Source organism: Coregonus lavaretus (genome assembly GCF_964263955.1).
Source record: "Coregonus lavaretus genome assembly, chromosome: 18".
Lineage (NCBI taxonomy): Eukaryota > Metazoa > Chordata > Actinopteri > Salmoniformes > Salmonidae > Coregonus > Coregonus lavaretus.
In genome coordinates, this window is record NC_140005.1 from 8,351,308 (window position 1) to 8,363,398 (window position 12,091).

The 12,091-nt window shown below is 44.2% G+C and overlaps 1 protein-coding gene across 1 annotated transcript in view; it reads left to right on the top strand.

Moving 5' to 3' along the window:
• Window positions 1-285: 285 nt before the first annotated feature.
• The window catches only part of LOC311145979 (ribosomal protein S6 kinase alpha-1), an 83,348-nt gene continuing 71,542 nt past the window's right edge, over window positions 286-12,091 (top strand). Inside the window, exon 1 of the mRNA XM_084182393.1 lies at window positions 286-891. The gene's annotated coding sequence lies outside the window, so the exon portion shown is untranslated. The remainder of the gene's footprint in view (window positions 892-12,091) is intronic.

A 12,091-nucleotide genomic window follows, 5' to 3' on the forward strand; every position in this document is an offset into this window, starting at 1 on the left:
TTCTTCGTCCTCTTCCTCCTCCCCATGATCTTTTTTTACCATCATGCTGAACAAAATTATCTTCAATGTCTTTTTATGCTTGCAACATTTTTATTTGATTACTGCATAAACAATTGCATTTGGTGCGCTTTGGCGCATTACGTAGGGTAATCCTATCCATAAATTGCAGTTCAACCAGCCTCCAGAGGATGGCGAAAATACAGTTGGGCGGACCAACCAATTCCGGGCTGGATGAAATCCGTCTGGAGTCTGCCAATAATAGGTCGAGCTGAGCTCAGCTTCAATGCTACATTCTGGAGGCAGTACAGAACGAAGTCCCCATTCCGAGTAATCTCTCATAAATACAGAGAAGAAGAGAAGCTGTATGCCTACAATATAATAGGCTGCATCGTCGATTAATTACATGGACTCAAGAGAAAGCTAATTATTTTGGCGGATGAATATAATTGCATAGCCTATTAAACGGCTTGGAAGCTCACAGTCGCAGAGACAGAACATCAAACACAGTTGGCGCTTCGCTACAAATCTGACCTAGGCTACCTGTGTAGAGGGGTTCGTTTTTACTTATATCCTGAAGTTGGTATCATCACTAGTTTTCTCGTGTGCTTTTCTGTCGGGATTATATTTGTTTGTAGTAAACGGCTGCCGAGTGCGACTGGGATACGCGTCTGCATCGGGGATTGAATTGATACATCCCAAGCGACCGGAATTCAGATTGTGAATAAACAAGACATTGTCCAGGGTAACGTAACCTCACTCTACAACCCAATACATCTGGGCAAACTGAACGTGTATTTCGGCAGCAGAGAGCAAAACTAAACCTGCATAATGCCTCTTGCAAATCTTGCGGAGCCCTGGCCCCAAATGGAACTAGTTACACTGGACTCAGAGGTAAGGACACCGGTGAAATTGCTCTTATTGTCATTCCGCGTGCCAAATATAGGCTATCTGTAGGCTACACTTTTCCATTCTGTTCATTGGTGCACGTGGAAAGACACTTGACAATAAATACCAGAATTCAATAGGTTTTTATTGACATAATGGAACAATGTTGACCTGGGCAATGTTCAGTACGAAAACGTTCTCGAACGTTGCATATAGAAATAGCACGTGGAGCCGACGTGATTCCTTATTCTGCTTGTCATAGATGCATGTTTGTTCTACATAGAAATATGCTATCTGAACGTTACAAAACGCTGTGTCCTGCTGAAGGCACCCCAGTTGTTATTTTACATGTTTTGTAAAGTTAAGGAGCGCTTGCTTGTTTGTTACAGGAGGTTGTTGCAATGTACCCGTGTGTGTGATGGAGTGTAGCCGAAGTGGGATGTGCCAAAATCATTTTGTGTAATGATTCCAGTGATTCCATGGAGCAGTGTCCTGTGGACTCTTAAGTGTTCAAAATAGTTATTTACTGTATTTAAATGTTCCTCTGCCATTTAGTTTAATTTGTTATCAAGTGAGTAGGCTACCCTCCCCGTCACTCTTTTCCTGTTTTCTTCAGTTGTTGAAATGGCTTGACATTTTCCTTTTGATGTACAGTAGGCTAGTCTAATGGCTAATGTTCAGAGAACATTAGTTGAGACCTCAGTTTCTGGCTTTTTTTATGTCCTCAACACCTCCTGGCAGGTGGCTGCTTGCCAGTAAGTCCTCACTGGAATTTTGACTATGGTCATGAACTTACAACTTCAGTTGAAAAGGCAAATTGGAGGCAGGAGTGACATACTGTCTCCGTCACAACGCAATAAACCAGTGTTGTGTCTCACGCAGCACATGTAAACCTACAAAGTTAGCAATGTCATTCTCTCTACTATGTTCACATACTTCTCTTTCTTCGTGTTGTGATTCGGTTCAACTGGAGGAGTGTAGCTATACTACAACCTGTTGGGAATGAGCTCTTGCCCAATCCCCATCAGATTGGATGGGCGGGTGAAATTATGCCCGTCTTGCCTCGTTTCATGTCCTGGCCTTTGATGAATATGATGTGTTCGAGAGGAGCAGTCAATGTGTAGTAATTTAGAGAGAGATGACTAATACCTTTTGAATGCGTCACACTTGGAACTTTCCCATTGAGCTTGAGGCTGTAAATCACTACTGTCACACCACAGCTCTCGTTGGCACCCGGCTCTACAGACGAGGCCGAGGGGGATTGATTGAGCTGTAAACTGAGAGCCCTGAGACAGACAGACGTTAAGGCTGGGGTTGGATACGAGAGAGCTGTGGATCAATTGATTGATTGAAGGGTTGTGGTTTTGGGTTACTATCTGTTTGGACAAGGTCAGATTCATTAACAGCTTTATGGAAATGTCAAGGTACTGACTGTCAAAGTACGAACTAGGTTCAGATTCTACTATTGATCCTTTGGTATACTTTAGCTGATAATGATGTCAGTTACTGTCGACAACTGTCTACACTATACAACTACAGTTCTAAATAGTAGGATGTCAAATCCCCAAACCTATTGTTGTGAATGTCTGATCTGAATAGAAATGTTATAATCACAACACTCTTAACATATCCACTCGGTGAGAGGAGCTACTCTCTCCTATCAGGTGACAGCTGATGAGCTGTTTGTTTCCTGTCAGTGACTCTGTGTTTTGAAACTAGAGAAGGTGCGACGGCTACAGATCCGGCCCAGGGTTTAGTCACGTACCCCTACAAAGTTACCCCTCCATTCCTCCCTCCCCCCCTCCATTCCTCCCCCCCTCCATTCCTCCCTGTCACCCTGTGGTTCCGTTCCCTTCCCTATACTAGTCTCGTTCCATGTGCTGCCACTGGCTCGCACCTGGCACACCACCAGCCTTCTTGTTTCGGTCCCAGTTTGCTCCCTTCCCCTCCCCTTTGGCCCCAACCATTTGACATTTGCGGATCTGTAATGGGGAAGAAATATGGTGCAGTCTCCACCACACTGCTGCTTATAGACCTACCTATCCAGAACCTTCAGATCTGCAAACATCGAAGGGTTATGGCAAAGCAAACATCCAAGGGTTATGGCAAAGCAAACATCGAAGAGTTATGGCAAAGCGGGAGGGGGAGGAGCGAATTGGGATCGGCTGTCCGTCTGCGAGTCCCGTGATCCCCAAAGTGATCCGGAGATTCCCCGACAGATGCCTCAGAGAGCTGCCGTAGTCATAGACACTGCTTTGATCACTGCCAAGACCAGACAAATGAGCCACAGGATGAAGTCACTCTTATTGTCCCCCTTTACGTGTGGGACACATTATTTTTGTTCCCTGCTCATAGTGCTCCATAAATGCTATTTTCTTCCTTCCTTCTAATATTTTGCATGAACCCCCTTCTTCTGGTGAACATGTAATACTTTGATATAAATGGTATGTATGTATTTTTAATTTGGAGGACTTTGCGTCCCACACGGATGACATATTCTTTTCTTCCCCTTTCAATGACTGGAGGACATGTTTGCGACTGATGCAATTAGGTATCTACCTCTACTACACACTGTCCCTCTGCAGCAGAATGAGCTGAACATAATAATAATAATAATAATAATATGCCATTTAGCAGACGCTTTTATGCAAAGCGACTTACAGTCATGTGTGCATAAATTTTTACGTATGGGTGGTCCCGGGGATCGAACCCACTACCCTGGTGTTACAAGCGCCGTGCTCTACCAATTGAGCTACAGAGGACCATGAACATGAAGAGAAATATCAGCAACTCTTGGCAGGACACTGCAAGTTCGCTGCGAAATATTTATTTATTGCGAATACCAATGCGTTTCGGCGCATGCCTTCATCAGGCCGAAGTATTTGCTGAGGGAGGGTAGAACAGAGCAGAACAGAACACAACAAGCCTCTGCAAGGGATGACTGTCAGCACTGCTGGAGATTTCCCTGTTATTACGCAAGAGGCCAGGGGTTGAGTTAATAACTGTGAGACAATGGTCCACATTCCTCTGAGCCAGGCGTGGCCTGCCAGCACAGGGTACACTTTCTGAGCTACACAGAGGGATGGAGAGCGATTGTGTGCATTCCAGACCGACTATGTTGCATACGCACTGCACACAGCAACCAATGGCTCAAATCAAATGTTATTTGTCACATGCTTCGTAAACAACAGGTGTGGACTAACAGTGAAATGCTTTCTTACGGGCCCTTCCCAACAATTCAGAGAAAAAGAAAATGGAGAAATAATAGACAAGTGTGTGTGCTTTACTAAGCCATGGCCATTAAGTAAGCAGAGGGAGGGAGAGATTGGGTGCGTTCCAGACCTACTATAATGCAGTGGCGCTGCACGCTAGCGTTGTGAGACCTGGAAGGCGACTGCAATGTAGTGGTCTTGGAACACATCCAGAGAAGAGCCTTTGGCTTACCTTCAGCTAATCTGGGTGTGACCTCTGGAACGAACACCTGGGTGAGATGACTAACTGGCTGCCATAGGGGTATGTGATAACCTGAAGTTATCACATGCCTCTAGTTCTACACTGGCAGATATGAGGACAAGTCGCTTTCCTTGTTTCATCATAGCTATGCTACATTCTAGTTTTTTTTAAGTAAAGCTAGGTTTATGGATTAAAGATGGTCAATGCTGCAGCTTTTTAGTTTGAAGTACAGTATTTGCACTGTGAATGAAGCAATGGTTGTTGTTTTTTGGATGTGCGTGTGTGAGGGAGAGATTACCTGTTGCCTGGTTTCAGGGTGGTGCCGCTGCTATAATCATAGCTGTTACACTGAAGTTATATTTTAACCACGCCGTGAGTTCTTCAAGGCTGTGTACATTGCATGAATTATAGATTTGTCTTTTGAGAAACCAAATTGTCACATGGCTGGCTGCAAGCAGCGTGTGCGTAGGGCGATGGCAAAAATATCAGTTATGACGGTATTTGATGTTTTTGAATAATGAAAGTACTAAATATGCATTATGGGTAGTGAATGACCCTAGGAGGGCAACACATTAATTCTAAGTGGTTTTAATGGGCTTTCTCCATTCTGGTTGCTTTATACTGTATGTGCACAAAACTGACAGTGAAGTAGTCCTATTTGTAGAACACTGCATCCAAATCATATTTTGTAGCCTCAAACTCTGGTTCCAATTTGCATATTTGTTCAATTCCCAGCATTTTCATATTTTTTTTTTCTTTGAGTCAGTACTAAATGTAACAAATTAAACATTAAAATACCATCAAATTGATCAGAAATACAGTGTAGACATTGTTAATGTTGTAAATGGCTATTGTAGCTTGAAACGGCTGATTTAAAAAAAATAAAAAAAAGTAATATCTACATAGACGTACAGAGGCCCATTATCAGCAACCATCAGTCCTGTGTTCCAATGGCACGTTGTGTTTGCTAATCCAAGTTTGTCATTTTTAAAAGCCAATTGATCAGTAGAAAACCCTTTTGCAATTATGTTAGCACAGCTGAAAACTGTTGTGCTGATTAAAGAAGCAATATAACTGGCCTTCTTGAGACTAGTTGAGTATCTGGAGCATCAGCAATTGTGGGTTTGATTACAAAATCAAAATAGCCAGAAACGAATAACCTTTTTCTGAAACTCATCAGTCTATTCTTGTTCTGAGAAATGAAGGCTATTCCATGCGAGAAATTGCCAAGAAACTGAAGATCTCGTACAACGCTGTGTACTACTCCCTTCACAGAACAGCGCAAACTGGCTCTAACCAGAATAGAAAGAGGAGTGGGAGGCCCCGGTGCACAACTGAGCAAGAGGACAAATAGATTAGTGTCTAGTTTGAGAAACAGACGCCTCACAGGTCCTCAACTGGCAGCTTCATTAAATAGTATCCGCAAAACACCAGTCTCAACGTCAACAGTGAAGAGGTGACTCAGGGATGCTGACCTAGGCAGAGTTGCAAAGAAAAAGCCATATCTCAGACTGGCCAATAAAAAGAAAATATTAAGATGGGCAAAAGAACACAGACACTGGACAGAGAAAGATTGGAAAGAAGTGTTATGGACAGACAAATTGAAGTTTGAGGTTTTCGGATCACAAAGAAGAACATTTGAGACGCAGACCAAATGAAAAGATGCTGGAGGAGTGCTTGATGCCATCTGTCAAGCATGGTGGAGGAAATGTGATGCTCTGGGGGTGCTTTGGTGTTGGTAAAGTGGGAGATTTGTACAGGGTAAAAGGGATCTTGAAGAAGGAATGCTATCACTCCATTTTGTAACGCCATGCCATACCCTGTGGAAGACGCTTGATTGGAGCCAATTTCCTTCTACAACAGGACAATGACCCAAAGCACAGCTCCAAACTATGCAATAACTATTTAGGGAAGAAGCAGTCAGCTGGTATTCTGTCTATAATGGAGTGGCCAGCACAGTCACCGGATCTCAACCCTATTGAGCTGTTGTGGAAGCAGCTTGACCGTATGGTACGTAAGAAGTGCTAATCCAACTTGTGTGAGGTGCTTCAGGAAGCATGGGGTGAAATCTCTTCTGATTTACCTCAACAAATTGACAACTAGAATGCCAAAGGTCTGCAAGGCTGTAATTGCTGCAAATGGAGGATTCTTTGACGAAAACAAACTTTGAAGGACACAATTATTATTTCTATTAAAAATCATTATTTCTAACATTTCCTATGCATTTTGCAATATTTCCTATTCAAACTAATTTCATTTACAGTGGGGAAAAAAGTATTTAGTCAGCCACCAATTGTGCAAGTTCTACCACTTCAACTATGACAGACAAATTGAGAATTTTTTTTCCAGAAAATCACATTGTAGGATTTTTAATGAATTTATTTGCAAATTATGGTGGAAAATAAGTATTTGGTCACCTACAAACAAGCAAGATTTCTGGCTCTCACAGACCTGTAACTTCTTCTTTAAGAGGCTCCTCTGTCCTCCACTCGTTACCTGTATTAATGGCACCTGTTTGAACTTGTTATCAGTATAAAAGACACCTGTCCACAACCTCAAACAGTCACACTCCAAACTCCACTATGGCCAAGACCAAAGAGCTGTCAAAGGACACCAGAAACAAAATTGTAGACCTGCACCAGGCTGGGAAGACTGAATCTGCAATAGGTAAGCAGCTTGGTTTGAAGAAATCAACTGTGGGAGCAATTATTAGGAAATGGAAGACATACAAGACCACTGATAATCTCCCTCGATCTGGGGCTCCACGCAAGATCTCACCCCGTGGGGTCAAAATGATCACAAGAACGGTGAGCAAAAATCCCAGAACCACACGGGGGGACCTTGTGAATGACCTGCAGAGAGCTGGGACCAAAGTAACAAAGCCTACCATCAGTAACACACTACACCGCCAGGGACTCAAATCCTGCAGTGCCAGACGTGTCCCCCTGCTTAAGCCAGTACATGTCCAGGCCCGTCTGAAGTTTGCTAGAGTGCATTTGGATGATCCAGAAGAGGATTGGGAGAATGTCATATGGTCAGATGAAACCAAAATATAACTTTTTGGTAAAAACTCAACTCGTCGTGTTTGGAGGACAAAGAATGCTGAGTTGCATCCAAAGAACACCATACCTACTGTGAAGCATGGGGGTGGAAACATCATGCTTTGGGGCTGTTTTTCTGCAAAGGGACCAGGACGACTGATCCGTGTAAAGGAAAGAATGAATGGGGCCATGTATCGTGAGATTTTGAGTGAAAACCTCCTTCCATCAGCAAGGGCATTGAAGATGAAACGTGGCTGGGTCTTTCAGCATGACAATGATCCCAAACACACCGCCCGGGCAACGAAGGAGTGGCTTCGTAAGAAACATTTCAAGGTCCTGGAGTGGCCTAGCCAGTCTCCAGATCTCAGATCTTGTGAAGACTTACAGAAAACTTTTGACCTGTCATTGCCAACAAAGGGTATATAACAAAGTATTGAGAAACTTTTGTTATTGACCAAATACTTATTTTCCACCATAATTTGCAAATAAATTCATTAAAAATCCTACAATGTGAGTTTCTGGATATTTTTTTCTCATTTTGTCTGTCATAGTTGACGTGTACCTATGATGAAAATTACAGGCCTCTCTCATCTTTTTAAGTGGGAGAACTTGCACAATTGGTGGCTGACTAAATACTTTTTTTCCCCACTGTATGTTTTCATGGAAAACAAGGACATTTCTAAGTGACCCCAAACTTTTGAACGGTTGTATGTATGCATGTATGCATGCATGTATGCATGTATGCATGTATGCATGTATGCAGTGGGGAGAACAAGTATTTGATACACTGCCGACTTTGGAGGTTTTCCTACTTACAAAGCATGTAGAGGTTTATCATAGGTACACTTCAACTGTGAGAGACGGAATCTAAAACAAAAATCCAGAAAATCACATTGATATGATTTTTAAGTAATTAATTTGCATTTTATTGCATGACATAAGTATTTGATACATCAGAAAAGCAGAACTTAATATTTGGTACAGAAACCTTTGTTTGCAATTACAGAGATACGTTTCCTGTAGGGTTTGACCAGGTTTGCACACACTGCAGCAGGGATTTTGGCCCACTCCTCCATACAGAACTTCTCCAGATCCTTCAGGTTTCGGGGCTGTCGCTGGGCAATACGGACTTTCAGCTCCCTCCAAAGATTTTCTATTGGGTTCAGGTCTGGAGACTGGCTAGGCCACTCCAGGACCTTGAGATGCTTCTTACGGAGCCACTCCTTAGTTGCCCAGGCTGTGTGTTTTGGGTCGTTGTCACGCTGGAAGACCCAGCCACGACCCATCTTCAATGCTCTTACTGAGGGAAGATGGTTGTTGGCCAAGATCTCGCGATACATGGCCCCATCCATCCTCCCCTCAATACGGTGCAGTCGTCCTGTCCCCTTTGCAGAAAAGCATCCCCAAAGAATGATGTTTCCACCACCATGCTTCACGGTTGGGATGACCTTCACCCATTCCTCCTCTGGATCATCTAGATGGTCATTGGCAAACTTCAGACGGGCCTGGACATGCGCTGGCTTGAGCAGGGGGACCATGCGTGCGCTGCAGGATTTTAATCCATGACGGCGTAGTGTGTTACTAATGGTTTTCTTTGAGACTGTGGTCCCAGCTCTCTTCAGGTCATTGACCAGGTCCTGCCGTGTAGTTCTGGGCTGATCCCTCACCTTCCTCATGATCATTGATGCCCCACGAGGTGAGATCTTGCATGGAGCCCCAGACCGAGGGTGATTGACCGTCATCTTGAACTTCTTCCATTTTCTAATAATTGCGCCAACAGTTGTTGCCTTCTCACCAAGCTGCTTGCCTATTGTCCTGTAGCCCATCCCAGCCTTGTGCAGGTCTACAATATTATCCCTGATGTCCTTACACAGCTCTCTGGTCTTGGCCATTGTGGAGAGGTTGGAGTCTGTTTGATTGAGTGACAGGTGTCTTTTATACAGGTAACGAGTTCAAACAGGTGCAGTTAATACAGGTAATGAGTGGAGAACAGGAGGGCTTCTTAAAGAAAAACTAACAGGTCTGTGAGAGCCGGAATTCTTACTGGTTGGTAGGTGATCAAATACTTATGTAAATTGTAAATTAATTACTTAAAAATCATACAATGTGATTTTCTGGATTTTTGTTTTAGATTACGTCTCTCACAGTTGAAGTGTACCTATGATAAAAATTAGACTACATGCTTTGTAAGTAGGAAAACCTGCAAAATCGGCAGTGTATCAAATACTTGTTCTCCCCACGATGGATGGATGGATGGATGGATGGATGGATGGATGGATGGATGTAACAAAAAAATAAAGGGAACACTTAAACAACACAATGTAACTCCAAGTCAATCACACTTCTGTGAAATCAAACTGTCCACCTAGGAAGCAACACTGATTGACAATACATTTCACATGCTGTTGTGCAAATGGAATAGACAACAGGTGGAAATTATAGGCAATTAGCAAGAGACCCCCAATAAAGAAGTGGTTCTGCAGGTGGTGACCACAGACCACTTCTCAGTTCCTATGCTTCCTGGCTGATGTTTTGGTCACTTTTGAATGCTGGCGGTGCTTTCACTCTAGTGGTAGCATGAGACGGAGTCTACAACCCACACAAGTGGCTCAGGTAGTGCAGCTCATCCAGGATGGCACATCAATGCGAGCTGTGGCTAGATGGTTTGCTGTGTCTGTCAGTGTAGTGTCCAGAGCATGGAGGCGCTACCAGGAGATGTGGAGGAGGCCGTAGGAGGGCAACAACCCAGCAGCAGGACCGCTACCTTCGCCTTTGTGCAAGGAGGAGAAGGAGGAGCACTGCCAGAGCCCTGCAAAATGACCTCCAGCAGGCCACAAATGTGCATGTGTCTGCTCAAACGGTCAGAAACAGACTCCATGAGGGTGGTATGAGGGCCCGACGTCCACAGGTGGGGGTTGTGCTTACAGCCCAACACCGTGCAGGACGTTTGGCATTTGCCAGAGAACACCAAGATTGGCAAATTCGCCACTGGCGCCCTGTGCTCTTCACAGATGAAAGCAGGTTCACACTGAGCACATGTGACAGAGTCTGGAGACGCCGTGGAGAACGTTCTGCTGCCTGCAACATCCTCCAGCATGACCGGTTTGGCGGTGGGTCAGTCATGGTGTGGGGTGGCATTTCTTTGGGGGGCCGCACAGCCCTCCATATGCTTGCCAGAGGTAGCCTGACTGCCATTAGGTACCGAAATGAGATCCTCAGACCCCTTGTGAGACCATATGCTGGTGCGGTTGGCCCTGGGTTCCTCCTAATGCAAGACCTCATGTGGCTGGAGTGTGTCAGCAATTCCTGCAAGAGGAAGGCATTGATGCTATGGACTGGTCCGCCCGTTCCCCAGACCTGAATCGAATTGAGCACATCTGGGACATCACGTCTCGCTCCATCCACCAATGCCACGTTGCACCACGGACTGTCCAGGAGTTGGCGGATGCTTTAGTCCAGGTCTGGGAGGAGATCCCTCAGGAGACCATCCACCACCTCATCAGGAGCATGCCCAGGCGTTGTAGGGAGGTCATACGGGCACATGGAGGCCACACACACTACTGAGCCTCATTTTGACTTGTTTTAAGGACATTACATCAAAGTTGGATCAGCCTGTAGTGTGGTTTTCCACTTTAATTTTGAGGGTGACTCCAAATCCAGACCTCCATGGGTTGATAAATTTGATTTCCATTGATTAACTTTTGGGTGATTTTGTTGTCAGCACATTCAACTATGTAAAGAATAAGATTATTTCATTCATTCAGATCTAGGATGTGTTGTTTAAGTGTTCCCTTTATTTTTTTTGAGCTGTGTATATCTAATATATATATATATATATATACACACACACACACTACCAGTCAAAAGTTTGGACACACCTACTCATTCAAGGGTTTTTCTTTATTTTTACTGTTAGAATAATAGTGAAGACATCAAAACTATGAAATAGCATGTAGTAAACAAAAAAGTATTAAACAAATCAAAACTGTTTTATATTGGAGTCTTCAAGTAGCCACCCTTTGCCTTGATGACAGCTTTGCACACTCTTGACGTTCTCTCAACCAGCTTCACCTGGAATGCTTTTCCAACAGTCTTGAAGGAGTTCCCACATATGCTGAGCACTTGTTCGCTGCTTTTCCTTCACTCTGCCGTCCGACTCATCCCAAACCATCTCAGTTTGGTTTAGGTCGGGGGATTGTGGAGGCCAGGTCATCTGATCTAGCACTCCATCACTCTCCTTGGTAAAATAGCCCTTACACAGCCTGGAGGTGTGTTGGGTCATTGTCCTGTTAATAAACAAATTATAGTCCCACTAAGCCCAAACCAGATGGGATGGCGTATCGCTGCAGAATGCTGTGGTAGACATGCTGGTTAAGTGTACCTTGAATTCTAAATAAACCACTGACAGTGTCACCAGCAAAGCACCCCCACACCATAACACCTCCTCCTCCATGCTTTACGGTGGGAAATACACATGCGGAGAACATCCGTTCACCCACACCGCGTCTCACAAAGACATGGCGGTTGGAACCAAAAATATCCCATTTGGACTCCAGACCAAAGGACACATTTCCACCGGTCTAATGTCCATTGCTTGTTTTTCTTTGCCCAAGCAGGTCTCTTCTTCTTATTGGAGTCCTTTAGTGTTTTCTTTGCAGCAATTTGACCATGAAGGCCTGATTCACACAGTCTCGTCTGAACAGTTGATGTTG